Source organism: Phymastichus coffea, unplaced genomic scaffold (genome assembly GCF_024137745.1).
Source record: "Phymastichus coffea isolate CEN01 unplaced genomic scaffold, Cenicafe_Pcof_1.1 PCOF00021, whole genome shotgun sequence".
Taxonomy (NCBI): Eukaryota; Metazoa; Arthropoda; class Insecta; order Hymenoptera; family Eulophidae; genus Phymastichus; species Phymastichus coffea.
In genome coordinates, this window is record NW_026706832.1 from 4,333,311 (window position 1) to 4,353,178 (window position 19,868).

General features: G+C 37.8%; 1 protein-coding gene across 1 annotated transcript in view; it reads left to right on the forward strand.

The window, feature by feature from the left end:
* The window catches only part of LOC131675450 (cullin-2-like), a 673,085-nt gene that overhangs the window by 643,826 nt on the left and 9,391 nt on the right, over window positions 1–19,868 (forward strand). The window lies entirely within an intron of this gene.

Sequence of the window (19,868 nt, forward strand, 5' to 3'; positions counted from 1 at the left end):
CGAAAATAATGATTGAATAGCTGTATGATCGTCTTGAAAAAATGGTCCTCAAAAAGAGCCGTTCAATTCGTTGCAGCTATATCACCCATGGTCTGTTCGATGATTTTTATGTCTGGCCTGCTATGTGAAAAGCCGTTGAATTGACGTTTACGTCTTGCCTGCTGCGTGAAAAGAAAAACGCACGTGCGACTAAGAACACATATTAATATACCCATGCCAAGCTGCTCCGCACAAATTATATACTCCGACTACTAATTATATTCGACTTATACGCGCGACAAAATAAGTGCTCTTGCATAACTCCCACCCTCGACTAGTGGACCAATGATCGACGCGCGCTCAAATTTGGAGAAAAAAAAATAACAAATGTAATATAATTTTAATTTTTGTTATTGTACAAAAGCTTTCATGCAACCTTTTTCTTTGTCAAAAGTTTTTTGTATATAGATTTCACTAGTTCAATGTAAGCCAAAATAATAATAATGAAATACGAATTGAAAGCAATCAGTTAGTCTCCATATGTAAATCATTTAAAGGGAATAGTTGTTAAATGACAAAAGTATCTTTATTTGTGCCGGTTGCGCGTCTACCGAGTTTGAGCATGCTTTCGAAGACCTTTGTTTAAAATATGAAAATTTATCAGCTGCACTGCTAAAGCATCAGCAGCAGCGATTCGCGTGTGATCCGAGATTAGCTGACGCGAATCGCGAGTTCATGCGCACTCACGAAGAGCTTGGTCATATGGAGCGTGTTCCTGAGACAGAATTTAATAATCCGCGAGCCTGGTACCTTTCTTATCACGCTGTTATCACAGGCACGCGCGAAAAGCCTAAGATACGTGTCGTATTCGATGCTTCTTGTCAAACTCACGAGAAGCACTGCCTAAACGACTTTCTTATGGCCGGTCTACCTTTGCAAACCGATCTCTTGCTCGTGCTTTTGAATTGGAGTCGCTATCGATACGCATTTACAGCCGATATCGTTAAAATGTTTTGGCAAATAATCCTAGCTGCTGAAGATCGTGACTTGCATCGGATTGTGTGGTTTTCATCGCCTGCGATTCTAGAGACTGATTATCTTTTGTCGACAGTCACTTACGGCACAAAGTCAGCCCCCTTTCTCGCGATTCGTACGCTCCTGCAGTTAGCTAGGGATGAGAGAACGCGCTTTGTGCGTGGCGCTGCCTGTTTAGAATTAAACTCGTACGTAGATGATATGTTTATCGGCGCAGACGAGCTTGAAGAAGCTGTACTTGTAAGAGATGAGCTTGTGGGCATTCTTCAGTCGGCTGACATTGAGTTGGACAAGTGGGCTGCAAATGAAAACACTTTAATGCACGCGCACGCGCAACCTAATGATCACGGGGTGGTTAAAGAAATCGAGAGTGATAGTAACGTTATAACCTTGGGTGTTCATTGTAATCCGTCTACTGACAAATTTAACTTCAGCGCTTCGAAGATGGATGAAAGTACGATCACATTGACGAAAAGGTCGGTTTATTCGAATATGGCACGCTTATTCGATCCGTTGGGTTGGCTCGTTCCAGTCACGGTAACTGCCAAGATATTTATGCAGGATGTCTGGACAGCAAAATGCGAGTGGGACACACCGCTGCCCAGGTTTCTTTGTAAACAGTGGCAGAGTTATTGCGCCTTACTTGCAAATCTTCCCTCGGTATCTATAGATCGTTGGTTGGGTTTATCGCAGTATAAGCCGTATGAACTCATTGGGTTTTGTGATGCTTCCGTGCGTGAATACGCCGCGTCAGTTTACATACGTATTGATAATGGCAATGGCACGTTCAGGCTGTTGTGTGCCAAAACTAAAGCTTCGCCAATTAAAACTATAAGTGTTCAAAAGCTCGAGTTACTTGCCGCGGTCTTACTCGTTAAGCTTGTTCTTCATCGGCAAAGACTGAATTTCTTGAAAGATGCATCGGTGCACTTGTTTGGCGACAGCGAAATTGTGCAGAAATGGCTCCAAAAACATCCGTGCCATTGGAAAACGTTTGTCGCGAACAGGGTATCGTTTGTACAAACTGAACTGCCTTCAGCTACGTGGTCACACGTTGGATCGGCTGAAAATCCAGCTGACTTAGCTACTCGCGGCGTAACGCCCTTACAATTACAATCCAAAGTATTGTGGTGGTACAGACCCGAATAGCTCAAAACTCCCGTGCACAAATGGTCTCAGCTCCCTAAGGCAGTACAAACCCTGCGTGTTAGTCCAAAAGTTATTGAGCCCGAAATCCTATTGCGCTATTCTGATTTGAAATGACTGACGCGGATCGTTGGATGGTGCTTGCGGCCATCGTTGCAGTGTACGCGAAGTAAGGCTGGCCAAGGCTCGTATCCTCAAAATTGGCTTACAGTAGTCGAACTTGACAATGCTCAAAATACGTTTATCAAGCTTCCGCAAGCTCACGCGTTCTCAGCTGAGCTTGATTCTCTACAAAAAGGTCGAGCGTTGCCTAAACATCACCCGTTACAACGATTGAATCCATACCTCGGTTACGACGATATCTTGCGTGTTGGCGCGAGGTTGAGCAATGCAAATTTACCGTATCATTTGACCTATCCGCCTATACTACCTCGAGCTTCCGCACTAAGCAAGTTATTTGTTCAAAACGCGCATGAGAAAGCGTTACATGATCGACCTACCCTTATAATAAGTTTTTTATTGCGATATGTATTGGTTATGGGTATGCGACCACTGGTCAAAACTGCTGTACGAAAATGCGTTAAGTGTCAAAGACATAAACCTCGTTTGGCTTGTCAACTTATGCGTAATCTTCCGGCTGCTCGTGTTACTCCGAACGGGCCGTTTGCTACTGCTGGTTTGCACTACGCTGGACCTTTCAACTTGTGCGCTTCAAAAGAAGAATTTTTCAAAAAAAGGACAAAAGTCTTTCAAAGGTTACATTGCGCTATTTATATGCCTCAACACTAAAGCAATTCATCTGAAGGCTGTCGATGATTTAACCTCGGCTACTTTCTTGCTGGCACTTCGTCGCTTTCTTAATGCGTAAGGCAACTGCACGCATCTTTACAGTGACAACGCGACACCCTTTCGTGGCGCAGATGCCGAGTTTCGAGCCATGTTTCGCGACGCTTCAGCTTTTTATGCAGACGTCGCTCCCAAATTAGCTGAAAAGGGCATCTCGTGGACGTTCATTTCCACTACTACACCACATTATGGAGGCATATGGGAAGCTGGGATCAAATCCACTAAGAACTTGCTATAAAAGACTATCGGGGAGCATAAGCTGACATTCGAGGAACTCTCTACTGTTTTGTCGGACATCAAAACGTGTTTGAATTCACGACCTTTACAGCCATATAGGTCAGATCTAGAGGACTTACGAGTTTTAACGCCAGATCATTTTTTCAAGGAAAGGCCCTCTGTTATCATATCCGATGCAGAAACGCCGAATGTGCCAATAAATAGACTCGACCGTTTCCAGTTGCTACAGCGACTTTGCGATCAGTTTTGGAAGCGCTGGTCGAGCGAATATGTTCTTCAGCTGCAGGAGAGGCAGAAGTGGCTGAACCCGACAGAAAACTTCAAGGGTGGACAGCTTGTATTTATGAAGGATGATAGGTATCCAGCCTCCAAGTGGCCTTTAGGACGTGTCATCGAGCTTCACTCAGGCCAGGATAATCTAGTGCGGGGTGTCATAGTGAAGACAGCCAGCAATACACTTCGTCGTCACATCGCCTGTTTGGCACCACTCAACTTTAGATCAACCGGAAAATAGAGAAGAGTATGCCAAGAGAGTTTAATGTTATAGCTGTAGATATTGTGTATCAATTCGTCTGGAGAACGAAGGCGGGCGGAATGTTTGTGCTGGTTGCGCATTTACCGAGTTTGGGCATGCTTTCGAACACCTTTGTTTAAAATATTAAAATTTATCAGCTGCACAGGTCATGTCGAAGGTATGCTCAGCTCGTGCTCACCAGAGGAGAAAGCGACACTTAAAAGAATTGTTCGGCAGGTCTTCAACACATGAACGGGGCAATAAATGTGTTGCATATGTTACGTGTCTGTTGAAAATCCTACGGACTCGCCTCCCGTTACGCCATAAAAAAGGGTCGGATGACCCGAGAGAAAGAGAGAGAGAAAGAGAGAGGCGTGTGGACGATGTGTAGGTCCAACAAAACTACGCCCTCCTGACTCACTGATTGGGCCTTATTGAATAGCTAGGAAAGTAGGGAAAAAAGGAAGAGAGACAATTTTGTTTTCCATGTCGCCGAAGGGCATGAGACGCGGCCAGTTCCTTCCGGAAGTACATCGAGGTAGATTTTCTCTCTAATTAAGTAACGCTTTGTGTTGCTATTCATCTCTGTTATACGTGCGATTAATCTTATTAGTGTTTGTGCTTGCAAGACTATTGTGTGCGTTTGTGTGTGCAGACGTGCACCTTAATTATTCGCTCGAGACCATCAGCGATACCTTATCAGGGGCTAAGGACAGGAGTGCCTGTTGCCATAGCAGAGAAACTTCCTCTGGAGCGTCTTCACCCTGGCGGCATTTTGCCCGTAGAATCCGTCATCAGTAGAAACGTATAAACTATGTTTAAGTTAGCAGTGAAGACGTTTACCTACATCGATTTCTTGTTGTGTAGGCATCAAGCTGGAAAGCGAGCGAGCGAATTTTCATTGAGTGGCCATTCAATTTATTACTCCGACATCTCAACTATGAAAGCGTGTTTATACGATTACTTCACACTGTTTATTATTTCTAATCATATTTAAATAATCTTCGTGACATTTGTTACATTTAATTTTAAGCAATATTGTTGTTTTATTGTAAGTTTTATTTGAGTATTTGTTTTATTCAAATGGCTTTTTCCTCACCTACAATTGGAGTTTTTTATGCCGGCTGAATCTTAGAGTAATTCATATTAATAAATTAAAGTGCATATTGATTGTTTAAATTCTGACTTTTTATTCTTTGTCATCACGATTTCAATTTCGAGTTAAGACTTATAGCATTGAGCACATTTACATTCTGCCTAATAATCTAGCTAAAATCTATACAATCTTTATTATTAAAAAATTTTAACACTTCTGAATGAAAAATAATTTTTCTTATATATCTATTATAGATTAATGTCTTCTTTAAGGAGCATTAGTTTGTTCTAAAAATATTATATAGATATTTTTCGACCCTTTCGGCCACGATATTTTAACAATTTTCGAATTAGAAACATGAAACCAGTTAGTGTTTTCGCGTAGTACGTGGAAATATTCTCCACATTCAAAATTTCGCCCACTATGAAAAATTTCATTATTGGTATAATAATAATAATAATTGCAAGCAGAAGAACCGAATGGTGATGGTGATGATGAAGTAACTCAAACGGAAAGCCGGTTGATTAACAATCCATGTGTCTGCAGGTTGCAATTTCAAGTCAGACAATCGATCGAGATCTCGAAATCGATTATCGAGTGCTTGATAATCGAGCATGCGCAGTAAAATTATTGAATACATTTTTCACGGCTGGAGAAGAAAATAAAATTAGACCACCTCGGAAATAAGAACGATAAAAAAATGAACAATCGTCGATGTAAATAACGAAATTAGTAGTTTTGTCACTTATTTTATGAACTATGAATAGTTTTATAGATTAAACGCATAATAAAACGCATAAAATGTTAAAAAAACGTATGACTTATGAACCCATAGCGAAGCTATTATATATATGTCGCTTTCCGCGCCTCCGGCATTCATACCGCAGATAGCTCCCTGTCTACTACTATGTCTGCTACTATACTTCTTACTATTAGCAATTAATTTACATTTATAGCTATTAAAAATATGCGCTGGGAAAACTTCTTTACGTTTACATTGATTTAATAAAACTAATCTAGCATTAGTGTGTGCTAAATTGTATCTAAATGACGACTACTTTTTCAACAATTTTACTATTTTTTCACCGTATTCAAATAAAATTCATTGATAAAAACTTATTCTTCTTTAAGTGTGACACTTATATCTTTGTAAGCCGTATCTTGAAAAATTAATCCAAAAAAACTAAAATCGCTAAACTATTCTTCGCCATTTTACTTACTAGAAGAACCATTGCTTTCTATTTCTTCTTCTATTTCACGTTTGACATACTTTTTTAATATTTTTCCCAATTTTTCTAGTGTAAGCGAATCCTTTACAGTAACCGGTCGCTTCTTAAGTTCGTCTATTAATTGAACTTTACTTAAATTATACAGTGTATGGTCATGAATCTGTGTTGCCGACACAACACATACTACACTACATCAACTCTGCGGCGGCAGCACCAGAGCTGCCGTCTCGCGCTCTGCGCGCGCACCGACACTTAAACGCCGGCATAAAGCATTTGGGAGTGACGCCTGAGCCACCGGCCTGGCCAACACGAGGCTCTTCAAAGTTTCAAAAAATTTTTTAATTTCGTCATTATCCGGCCCAAACTTCCAGTGAAAGTCGCAGAAAACGTACTGCGCAACCCTTTGCATTTCTGCCGTAATTAAATTAAAGCCTTTGGCAAAATTTTGGTCGCGATAATCCGACTTAAACTAAAAACCACGTGTGCGACCGTTAAAATTTCAAATATCACAAAGGCCTCTGGGCCACACACCTTTACACACCGTCCAACGGACGTAAAACATACACACCGTCTCACGGACGTAAAACACACACCGTCTCACGGACGTTAAACAAAAATTCAAAATACACAAAGCCTCAGGGCTACACACATATACACACCACACGTGTACCAGCTCACACATTAACACATGCGTCTCAGCAGACCACAAATGCGTCTCAGCAGACCAAATATACGATGCAATTAATTGGCCACTAAAGCGTTCATTAATTGTCCATCTCAGCGTCTTAAATAGACCAGCTTGTTTCAAAACTCCTTAATTCAGTGTGTTGAATGCATGAGAGTTACGTGTGATTGTATCTGTGGTGCCGTAATATCAATCTATTCATTTTGTTCGTAAATAAATTTGGGTTTTTTTATGCCTCATCTAGGCTTTTTTCCCAAACAAAAACCTAGTGTCTATTTTATTTTTAAAACACCTCGAATAACACAGGCCCACAAAAAAAAATGAACTTGGATGTCCATCGACAAAACCCATGTACTCCTACGTATTTTTGCGCGCTGAGTCCGAATCTGGCATTCGTTTAACCTCAGCACGTCGGGTTCAAGGGCATTTGAAGGTCACATTGCAGAAATCAGCAATAACTAATACAAGACATCTGTCTGTTAAGTTTTTGGGGTCGCTGAGTTTAACTCCGGTATTTGTTTTTCTCCATGAGGTAAGTTTGAAGGTTAGTTCAAGGTCAAAGCTGTTTACTCTAGGAAAAATGAATTTTTGACTGCAGATTCTGAAAGAGCGGGAAATTTTACGTCCAGATACATATTCAATTTTTTTTAATATAACCCTCAAGGTCATGTGAAGGTCACTTAATCTTGTTGGATGGAGGATTCGTATGACAATAAGATAATGGAATTTCATGGGGCAAACTACCATGTCATTATGTTTTCAGGGTCGCCGAATCCAAATCCGCGGTGTTCGTTTGTCTCCATCAGGCCGCATTGAAGGTCGTTTAAAGGTCAAATCCTCGACAATTAGTGAAATCGAGTCAAGTTATCATTCTAACATATTTTTTGAGCATCTGAACCCAAATATAAAGACTGCTTAATACCTCAGGGTCAAAATCAAGGTCATCCCAAGGTCAAATATACATTTTTTTTATTAAAAAAAGGAAATTTTGACCACAGTTGCATGAAAAATAGAAAATTTCACATATTAGTGAATTATGTGCCATAAATTAGTATTTGAGAAAAATACTGAAGCTGACTAATCGTCGCATGACAAACAGCCACATATGGAGACATGGGTATCATGTATTACAAAACTCATGATTTTCTTTTTTTTCTTGTTCTTTTATCTTCGAATGATCTATGTAGGGGATTCCGCTTTCGTTTCTTTCCGTCGATAATATGTTCTCTTTTCAATGTCCAACAAAAGTCCGCTATCATATTTATGTCCCACCGGCCCTGGTATCGCTGTTCCATTACTTTAATATCTTGGTGAAACCGTTCCCCTTGTTCTTCGCTATAATCTCCAAGATTTTGTGGAAAGTAGTCTAAGTGTGAATGAAGAAAGTGTAGCTTGTAATTCATCAAGCAACCCAAACTATTGTAATTTTTAAGTAAGTCTTCAACTAGTTTTTTGTAGTTCTCGCTCTTGTGATTCCCTAAGAAATTTTCCACTACATCCTTGAAGCTAATCCATGCTGCTTTCTCTTTATCGTCCATCTTGTCTATGAATGCTTCATCCTTTAACAATGTGCGGATTTGGAGACCGTCAAATATACCTTCTTTCAATTTAGCGTCAGATACTCTTGGAAATTTTGTTCCCAGGTACGAGAAACATAGCCCTTCTTTATTCAACGCTTTAACGAATTGTTTTATTAAACCAAGTTTAATATGGAGAGGAGGAAGAAGGACCTTGGATGGCTCTACTAATGGCTTGTTAATGATGTTATCCTTACGGGGTTCGAACGTTGATCTATCAGGCCATTCTGCTTTTACATAATGATTCTTACGATCCCTGCTATCCCACATACATAAGAAACATGGAAACTTTGTGAAGCCTGATTGCTGACCTAGCATGATGGTAAGAATCTTGAGATCACCACAGATTAGCCAGTTGTGTTTCTTGTACTGTATTTTATTTAATACCAACTCAACATTTTTGTAATCTTCTTTCAGGGTAACCGAATGGGCCAGAGGTATTGCAGAATATTTATTAGTGTTATGTAATAATACAGCCTTCAGGCTTCGCTTAGAAGAATCCAGAAATAATCTCCATTCCTCAGATTTATAAACATCCTTCTTAAATTCGTTCATCAGATCCTTAACATTGTTGCAAAATACGAGATCATTCTCCGTAGAGAAATATTTTCTGAAGTCTTTTTCTCTATTCCGATAGTAAGAACATTTAGTACCTTTCGCCAGTAAATTTTTTTCCTTCAACCTCGAAGCAAGCAACTCTGCTCCCTCCTTTGATAAGCCTAACTCTCTAACTAGGTCATTAAGTTCTTTCTGATCAAATTCTCCTTTTATCTTTGTTTGTGATCCAGATGGCACATACTCGTCATTACTCTCGTCCGTTTCTTCTCTTTCACTCTCGGCCTCATCAGAACTAGAAATCTCTAATTCAGTAAGTGCAGAAGAAAGGTCACTTTCTACATCTGTATCTCTTTCTTCTGTTGGAGCTATAAACGGCTTGATTACACTAGACACACTCGCGTATACAATTTTGTGGACATTAGATGAGTTAAAACCTATAGTTTTTGTCATACAAAAATAACAATTCTCTACATTTTCTGGCTCACTCCAAACCATAGGTTTGACAAATTTTAATGGAGTTTTGTCCTTTTTGTACCGGCTAAACATCAGCCTACAGCTATTGCATATCAATTGTGGCAGCCAATCTTGCTCACCATCAGTGACTTTACAACCGAAACACTCATCGTATACTAGTTTCAAATCATCTGTGAATTTGCGAAGATCCGACTTTTTCAAAAAGTATTTGCCACACACATAGCAAAAGGAATTCACTTTTTGCTTACAACTATGAGAATTAGAGCGTATTCTTGTATTGTTGTACTCTACAGAGACCAAGTTTCCAACCACTGTAGAGCTGCAGTCGCATGATGACGACGATTGCGGACCTGCTTGCTCATCCTGACCAATCGCCGATACTGGGCATCCGAAACCCTGCATCGTACCTCTTCGTGTGCCAACCATGACGGCATCATGCCTTCACCCCGGGGTTTTGCCGGAAAACAAAAAGCCAAAAAAAAAGCCGTTTTCCGCCGTCACCACGTGGAGGTACCCTGGGTTGCGGCACACGATTATTTCGGGAGTGTGATCAAAAAAATAAGTAACGATCACAGCTAGATGTAAGATTTTCCATTTTCTCTGAATCTGTGGTCAAAATTTTCTTTTTTTAATGAAAAAATGTATATTTGACCTTGGGATGACCTTGATTTTGACCCTGAGGTATTAAGCGGTCTTTATATTTGGGTTCAGATGCTCAAAAAATATGTTAGAATGATAACTTGACTCGATTTCACTAATTGTCGAGGATTTGACCTTCAAACGACCTTCAATGCGGCCTGATGGAGACAAACGAACACCGCGGATTTGGATTCGGCGACCCTGAAAACATAACGACATGGTAGTTTGCCCCATGAAATTCCATTATCTTATTGTCATACGAATCCTCCATCCAACAAGATTAAGTGACCTTCACATGACCTTGAGGGTTATATTAAAAAAAATTGAATATGTATCTGGACGTAAAATTTCCCGCTCTTTCAGAATCTGCAGTCAAAAATTCATTTTTCCTAGAGTAAACAGCTTTGACCTTGAACTAACCTTCAAACTTACCTCATGGAGAAAAACAAATACCGGATTTAAACTCAGCGACCCCAAAAACTTAACAGACAGATGTCTTGTATTAGTTATTGCTGATTTCTGCAATGTGACCTTCAAATGCCCTTGAACCCGACGTGCTGAGGTTAAACGAATGCCAGATTCGGACTCAGCGCGCAAAAATACGTAGGAGTACATGGGTTTTGTCGATGGACATCCAAGTTCATTTTTTTTTGTGGGCCTGTGTAATTAATACTAAAAATTCCAATAACCCAAAATTCATTCTTCGTAAATCTAAAAACATAAAGCGGGTATGCCGCCTAGGGCATAACGACTTACACGTCAAAACATACAGGGTGTCCCATTTTAATTTACCCAGTAGGATATCTCAAAACTTGGCAAGGTAATCGAAAACTGTTTCAAACGAAAGTTATATGGTTCGGAGGGGGTCAACTTACGATAACCTCAAACTTGACCTTGAACTTGATTTTCAAGATCATTTCAAGGACAACTTTATTTTTAAATGGAAACCTCTGTTTTTCTATCCCGGATTCGGATAGAGCGGAAAATTTTACGTTCAAATCATGCAATATGTATGGGGTTCAAATGACCCCCATCTCACCTCTAAAGTCATTTCGAGGTCGATCTTACTTTTTAAATGGGACCCATCATTTTTTGTCGCAGGTTTGAATTCTACGTGGAATTGAACGTTCAGATGATAGGATATTTATAGGGTCCGACAAACCCCCCACCCCACCCCCAAGGTCAATTTAAACCTACGACGAAAAATGAGGGGTTCCATTTAAAAAGTGAGATTGCCCTCGAAATGACTTTAGGGGTGAGATGGGGGTCATTTGAACCCCACATATATTACATGATTTGAACGTAAATTTTTCCGCTCTATCTGAAACCGGGATTAAAAATAGGGGTTTCCATTTAAAAAAACAAAGTTGTCCTTAACATGACCTTGAAAATCAAGTTCAAGGTCAAGTTTGAAGTTAACATAAGTTGACCCCCTCCGAACCATACAAATTTCGTTTGAAACATTTTTCGATTACCGTGACAAATTTTGAGATATCCTACTGGGCAAGTTAAAATGGGACACGCTGTATATTTACAAAATAGTTTGTCTGAGAATATTCATTTTATATTCTATATTATACATTCGTATAATATTCTCAATTTTCCATTTTGTACGCTTTCTACCTTACCTCGTCGCCACTGTAATGTTTATAGGACGTATGTATTGTGAAAGGGAGGTCATGTAATCAGGATTGCCAGAGCGTATTTATTATTTTAGATGTACACTTGTCGCGTGTCGTTGACAGATGACGCCAAGAGTTCTCCTTCCCATATTTCTGTGTTAGTTTTTTGCAGGAATACGGCGGCTTTAAGAATCGCACTAGAGGTTCTGCATCATACTGGAGAGGAATGATGACAAGTTCCTTCAAAATGAAATTTCCTCCAGACAGTTTGAATCCCTGCACATCCACCACGGAAGACATTTCGAATATGAATGACTGCTCATGCTGCACCTGGTTTATATCCGTATTCCCTCCTGTAGAACCATCTTTTTTAATCAATCGTAATACAATTTTTTTCACATCTCTACTAACAGGATTGTACTCTACAATACGATCATATAGAATCAGATAGTAGGCTGTTGTATTATCTGGAAAATTCTCTCTCATCTCAAATTCAAGTCTTACGTCTATCGGCGCACTCTTGAGAGATTCGTTTTGTTTCGAACAGTCAATCACTATGAGCGGAGCTTTCATATTGAAAATTTTTTTTTTGAGTATAGGCTCCGCATCTTTATTGTAATAAGATTCTAAAAAATTTGCAAACATCGTAGAACATGGCGTATTGATTTTGATTGATGTTGAGATTAAGATTTCCATATGAATACTATGTCCTTTATGTTCGCTTATATATGCTCCAGAAGTGGGGTTATACTTTATTCTTGATACGTTAATCTTCAATATGTGAATAGGTAAATCTGAGTGATAAGAAATATTGGGTGACAGTTTTCGTTGTGCAAAGCCCAACATTCGTCCAACAGAATCTTCTTTTCGGAAATCAACTGTACGACTGCAATTGACGATACTACAAAGACTACTGTTTTTAGGTTTGAGAGTAATTTTCATATCCTTCTCAGCCAATGTATTTTGAAGAAAGTTCTGAATTTCCTGAATTTCGTAGCTTTTTTCAGGTAAAATATATTCCTCATCACCAGCGTAAAATTTATTGTTGGGTGATTGATATAGAGTTGAATGTTAGTAGTTCTATCAATTCTAAGACGTATCCCTCGTTTGGTGATAGATCTATTGAAAGAAAGTAGTAGCCCTCGAGTATCGATGATGTACCTGAAAGACTCAATGTCAATGAGCTCTCCATAATAGTTCTCGACTTAATGTCTCGTTATTGGCATATGCAGTTTCTTATATAGCTCTGCGTTCGCTAAGTTTATTTGAAAAAAAAACTGTAAACAAAGATGACCGCAGTTATAAGTATTATAATCTTGTCATCTTTCATGATTGTATTTGACTTTATCAACATTCAGATAAAGCAATAAATCCAATGGAGGTTGTAGATCACCAAAATTGTCAAAGTAGACAACGTTCTTGCCCATCTTGCGATACGCTACTCAGTGCGTATCACGTCCACTTTTATCATCTAAATTAATGATTACTGATTTCCTGTAGTGAGGTCCTCTGGCAGGTAGATCATTTCTCATAAATACTCTACGAAAAGTTGAAATCTTCAATAGTTTTATATATTTTATTAGGTCGTAGTCACTTAGTGCTCGACAAGGTAATTTCATTTCATCGAATTTTTTTTTAAGTTTATAGGGCTTCAAATATAAACCTTTACCCATAGCGATAGCTTCCATTGTCTAATTGTGTCGTTGAGATTCCTCCAATTGTTTTCAAGCTACATCTGCATCATTGACAGCCTTTGCTATACTAGCAGCACCTCATCTAGAGCACCAGTAACACTTAAACCAGCAAATAGTGGAATGAGGAATGATAGTGCATCACCAATTTTCGCTGAAACTGGCAATATTTGTGGCATGATAACATGATTTTTACCACTGACTGATAAAGCTGCCAAAGCTCTAAAACCATCTTTACAGCTTCTTTAGCAGCTTTCAAAGCCGAGAGAATAACTGTCACTGATCTATTGGTTAGTATAGCTACAGCTTTCGAGGCAGTACTCACAATTTTTTTTCAGTGTAATGCTCTTCTTCATACTTTTCAATCTAGTGCGATTTTTTTTTTTTCTAACTTCATTCTTTTGTTTTTTTCATAGTAGTAGCTTGAGACCCATATCGAATGTATTTTTAATCTTCATAATGTTTACTACAGTGTATGCTGCTGCTTTTTACCAAAAATGCTGTCTTTTGCTAGTACTCTATTCCAAGCCTTATTAGCCAAAACTCTGTTTGCTTTGTTTCTGGCTGCAATGTATTCTCTGCCAGTCGTTCCTTTAGTCAAGTTTCTGGACTACAGTACTAATAACTTCTTCGCAAATGAAGTTCGAACGGAAGTGAGTTAATGAGTTTGTTGACAATGCCACGTCCTCAATGTTTGAGATATTTGATCACATTGTTCAACAATTGCTGTATGACTGAGCAACAATTGCGGTATATAAGTGCAAATATTTATATTAATGGGTTCAGTAGTAGTTGAGATAACGAACGATATCATGGATTTCAAGGAGCAGTTACTGAGACTTCAAGTCACCAATTTTAACGAAAGGGTGGAACAAGAAAAGCATGACAACCGGCATGGAGAGTTGCTGCCAAACATAGTATACGTATGTGAATTATTCTGTGGTCCATCAAACTGTGGAAAAACAAACAGCTTACTCAGCATAATTACTCATCCGTATCTTCTACGGTTTCATAATATCTACGTCTACTAGCAGCGACGACGTCGACGACGTCGACGACGATGATGACAACAGCAACGCAGTCAGAGACCGGCGGTCGAGGTCGGTGTTGCGGTTTTTTCTCTCTCTCACTCTTTCTCCCTCCCTCTCACATGCATCAAGCGTCAGCCTATATTGTGTGGCGTGGCAAATTTGCTAACTATATCGTCGATCGCGAGCATCGATTTATCTGTACAGACATCAGTTTATTTTTCGGTATTATTATTATTATTAGATAATCTAGGTGAATCGGGTGGCAGTCGTGCCATTTTGTATTTGTTGATTTGTTCTCGTTTTTTGTTTTTCTTTTGTTGTTATTATTGTTAAATGCTTTGATGTTAAGTTGATGTCACGTTCGTTTGTAAAAACGTCACTCTTCATCCTGAATCTGGTCCGCGCGATTGCCGTGTTACAGCTCGGCGCGGTATTTAGTCGTGGAAATATTCGCGCCCCTGAATTCCCTTTTTTAAAATAATTTGTACTGGTGCCCGCAAGTTAACCTTAGGGTGAACAGTCGAAAACTTCGTTACAGATAATTGAGATACTACGATTTATTTATTAAAATTGTTGATAACTTTAGATAGATTTATTCAAATATATTTTAACATTTAAACTCGATTTCAAGTGTAAAAATACACAAATTAAAATTATATTTAGGCGGAGATAATGTATTGATATAGCTGCAAAAAAAAATATGATTCTATTTTTATATGTTAATACGAAAGGACCACTTTATTATATTAATACCATTCGATAAAAATGAACGTTTTGACTGTTGCATTATCATATTCAATCACAGTATCTTTCTTTTCAATGTTCTTCTATTTCTCAATCAAGATAATCCACATCTTCTTCTATCTCTTCATCTATTTCTCCATCATCATTTTCTTCTCCCTCATTTTCCTGTTCATTATCATTTCGTATACCATGTCTCCGTTCATTTTTCCCTCCTTCATTTTCATCAAGTTCATCTATATTGAGAGGTGTTTTCAAACACTGCTCGAAGTGTCCACCACTCATACGGACGCTACAACGTGCTCTGCGCTTTATCCTACCTCATCCATGTGATCGCTCATTTGTAGAGTAGTATGAGGAGAAGCGCTATCTGCATATAAATGATTTTGGCTTACTGTTCTGGTGTCAAAATGTCATCCAAAGAATCTGAGAGATTATGCTGTAAAAAATCAAGTAGATGTCACCGTTTAGATTTTGAGGCGATTGTACTGATCCCACTAACTAATTGAAAATTCTTTCCGCTCATATATTAACAGAATAACGATGCTGTATTCGATCTCTAATTGATATAGAACATATTCATTACAGATTAACATGAAATCAATAGGTTAATAACCATTTCTTTTCCTGAATTGCAATTATTTACTTATATTTTGTTAACAGTATATTCAAAAATATGTAACGAAAATTTCTAACATCAATATTTATTATATTTTACTTCTTATTTGTTAAGTAAAAAGCGAGGATTTGTCAAAGGGATCATTTTCAAACAGATTTGAAACAGATAGTCAAATTCTGTGATATGCATGAAAATAGCTTTACGTTCTCGGACCAAGTACTGATTTTCATGACACTCGGAATGTTCATTGCCTTGATTAAACATTCCAACACGTCGAAATCTCAATTCATCCGTCCACAAAATACTATCACATATTCAATCATTCTGTTTAATCTCATTCCATAGCCAGTCACTATATTGTAGTCGTGCTGCCGAATCTTCAGATTCTGTTAAAAATATTTCTGGAATATAATCTTGATCTCTTGACTGAATATGGATCATATATGTACATCTTTGAATAACTGTATTCAATTTCAATGAAATTTTACAAAACTTTTTATACACGATGGCTTCCGAGGTCGCTGAACCCATATTTAACATCAATTATTAAATAACGTACAAAAATTAACTTTTTTAAAATAATTTGCATCAAACAAAATTACTAGATATACAAATGCGCTTAAGTAATTTTTTATTTTTATGTGAATTTTGGAATAATAGAATCATCACTTAAATCGCTTAGAAAAGGCGGATACCGACAATAATCATGATAATATAATTTACGACCTAAAAAATTCTATAAATACAAATTTCTATGCCTATGAATTGTTCAATAATCCTCACCAGTTAAGAAACTAATTGAAATTAATGAATAACATTAGAAGATTATTTCAATAAATGTTTTGAATAGTACGCACGAAGAACTAAAAAATGATCTATCAAAGTTTTTTCTAAGATTATTTTTTAATAAATCCGCGGATCACCAAAGCTGGAATACCATTTTTTTAAATTTTGCTCATGATTCCGTGAAAGAAGGCGGTACTTAATTCGGTCTAGCAAGTCATGAGGTAATACAATTAAGAAGAATGTCTATGGTTTCAGTTTGCAAGCCATTCTAAACTTAGATTATAAAACTTATCTTTATCCTGCCTACTATACTGCCCCTATATCGTATAGGGCTTACAAATTGTTATACACTTGCATAATGGAGCCAAAGTTATTCTATCTGACGACTTGAGTTTGCAGGTTATCGTATAAGAGTGATTCTCATCTAAAGTTCAAATTTCGACAGTCAATTAAGATTTTTAAAAATAGTTTAATTTTTCATTTCTATCACATGTAGTATGTTTGTACTAAGCTATAGAAGAAGTATATAGCGTGGGCATGCAGGATTCAAAGAATTAAACAAATTAACAAGAATTGTTAGCCAGGAGAATTACATGGATGCCAGGGGAATTTCACATGCCAAGGGAATTACATGACAATTTTTCTATATTTCCAGACTTTTATTATAAAATAGGCAATTTGGAATAATCACGTAATAAACTATTAAATGAGTGTCAAATTACCGCATATAATTAAATAAGCAATAGCTATTGCTTTAGAAGAAATAGCCTGCCAGGGAAATTACAATAAAAAGTATACGCGACTATACTCTTATTATATTTGATATAACTATTATATTTAATAATGTTATCGCTAATATTTCAATTGTACATTATAATGACAACCAAAATAAACAACTTCCAAGAAATAGCAACTAATTGTAATCAGAATAAGATTAACTTTAATATAATTTAAAAAAATCCTTAATTTTACGAAAAAATGTCGAAAGTACATAAACCCCTGTAACAAGCTCAAAATACAAATGATCCGTCTACCAAATATTTGATGAAATATTAACATACTAACTACAAACTTATGCCATGTGTACGAGTACGTTGATTCAAGGTTAATACAATCATATGTACAGCACCTTCAAAATCATGGAAAAACAATTACAGCCAGAAGACGTTACAATTTGACGAATATTTATTTGAAAAATAAATAAATAATGCGATATTGAAAAATGTTATGATGGTAAGTTATTTGGCTATAAAAAACAAACAAATCATAATTTTGATATTAATTTAACTCTGTGACGGTAAACGCCTTATTAGCGCTAACAGCGCAACCATGCGGCTGCCTGCGAGGGCAGCACCTACCGGTTGGGGAAAATGTAATGAGGGAATTCGGCACGAGACGAGACGGAACGCGCGCGTATGAAAATTCACCAGTCGATTATTAGAACCCGCACACTCAGTTGCAACAGAAATTAATTAGTTTTCCCGAGTTTTCTTGGAGTGCCGAGACGAGCTGATAAGGAGCGACAGGAGCTGTGCCTTCGCCTGAGTGAGACGAATGCGTGTAAGTGTGCGTGAGTGCGGGGTTTCGCCATCGAGGGCGAATCCGAAAGCGTGATCCGCTTGGTCACAGACGCGGACTTCCCCGAGACTTAATCACGAACTTTTTTTCTCGTTCTCCGTGCGACTGCTAATAAGGTAAGCTGACCAGCTTAATTTCGCGATTGCTATGATTGCTAATCACTAATCTTTCGTACTCCATAAGAAGCGTACATGTATTAACTCGGCGAACAAAGTGCGGCGACCGATCCGACACTGCATGTTATTGTCACGCGCGCGCTTTGTAAACATAAACACGCGGGCCTAATACATTGTAGAAATAAGAGGAAATAAACGATCTCGCATGTGATATTGTCTCTAATTTCGATGTTATTATTTCGCACTAGTAGAAAGTTGGTTGACTGGAAGTTGGTTCCCTCCTGCTCTCCGGTTTGCGTATTTAAATGTTTAGGTAATCCCGCGCGCTCTTCGATGCGATCGCGCGCATAAATAAAAAGACGGTTACCAACCCCGTTACAACTCATATTATTAGAGAGATTATATGTTACTTACATAAGTTTGAACTTTAGATGAGAATCACCTATAAGTAGGTTATAAAACTCAGTATGTTCTATACGATTTAAGGCTTGCAGGTCATCATAAAGTTAAGTTGTAAAACTCGTTGTTATCATATTTGCAGTGTTGAATTTGAACATTATCATACTTTAGGTTATACAACTCGTTAATATTCTGTCCGAGATGTAAGTCCTGTAAGTTATCGTGTACCTAAGTTATAGGACTATTACTGTAAAGCTGGTAGGATTTTGAGAACTAAAGTTATGAAACTCGTTGCTATCTTGTCTAGGCTATAGGCTTTGGAGGTTATAGGATATTTAGATAATAAAATTTCTTGTTACCCTGTCTGTGATACTGAGCTTGCAAGTTATCATGGATTTAAGTTGAGAAACTCTTTATCTTATTTATAGTGTAGGGTTTGGAAGTTTCGATGCTTTTACGTCGTAGACCTCACGATTTACCTGAACACTATTAGGGATTATAGATTATCGGGCACTCAGGTTATGAAACTCTTTGTTATTTTGTCTGTGATATAGAGCTCGCAGTTTATCGTGCATCCATCTAGTGAAACTTATTTTTACCCTGTTCTTTAAACACGCACGTGGTAAGCACGAATAAGCTTTAGTGATCCTTGTATAGTAGAATGATATTGCTTTTATTCTCACACCGGTATAATCCTTTCCTACAATAGTATATAACTTCATTAAAATTCAAGTGCATTTTAAAATCTTTTTAAGTTACCAGTTTATTAAAATTCAAGTACGTATTTTTAAGTTACCAGATTATTATCAAATACATGATTAACGTACAAATTCGGATTTATTACAAAAGTCGGTGCATATAATAGATAATATTCCGGCGAGTGATATATCGGCCCTTCCATATCGGTAGCAGGCATAACGGGCCATTGTAACATCTCTAAACTGTACGCTGGTATCAGGTGGCTACAGGATTACATTATCGATTGACGCCTTTACTCAAATGGTTAATACGTCACCTATCGGATGTGACAGACTCAATGGAGTGACATTAGATGATCTCTATAATTGAGATTCTGTCACTTATTTTTAAGAACAATGACAAAACAAAACAATCGTCTTTCTTATCGATCCATGATATATCTTTGTTACGCAACGAGGCTTCCAGGTTTATTTTCCTGCTTGTGTTGATGATTAGTTTTATTTTTATCCAACCGCCAGCAAATCTATATAAGTGAAATTAGCAGATTTACTGTGAAGAGAGCGTGATACTT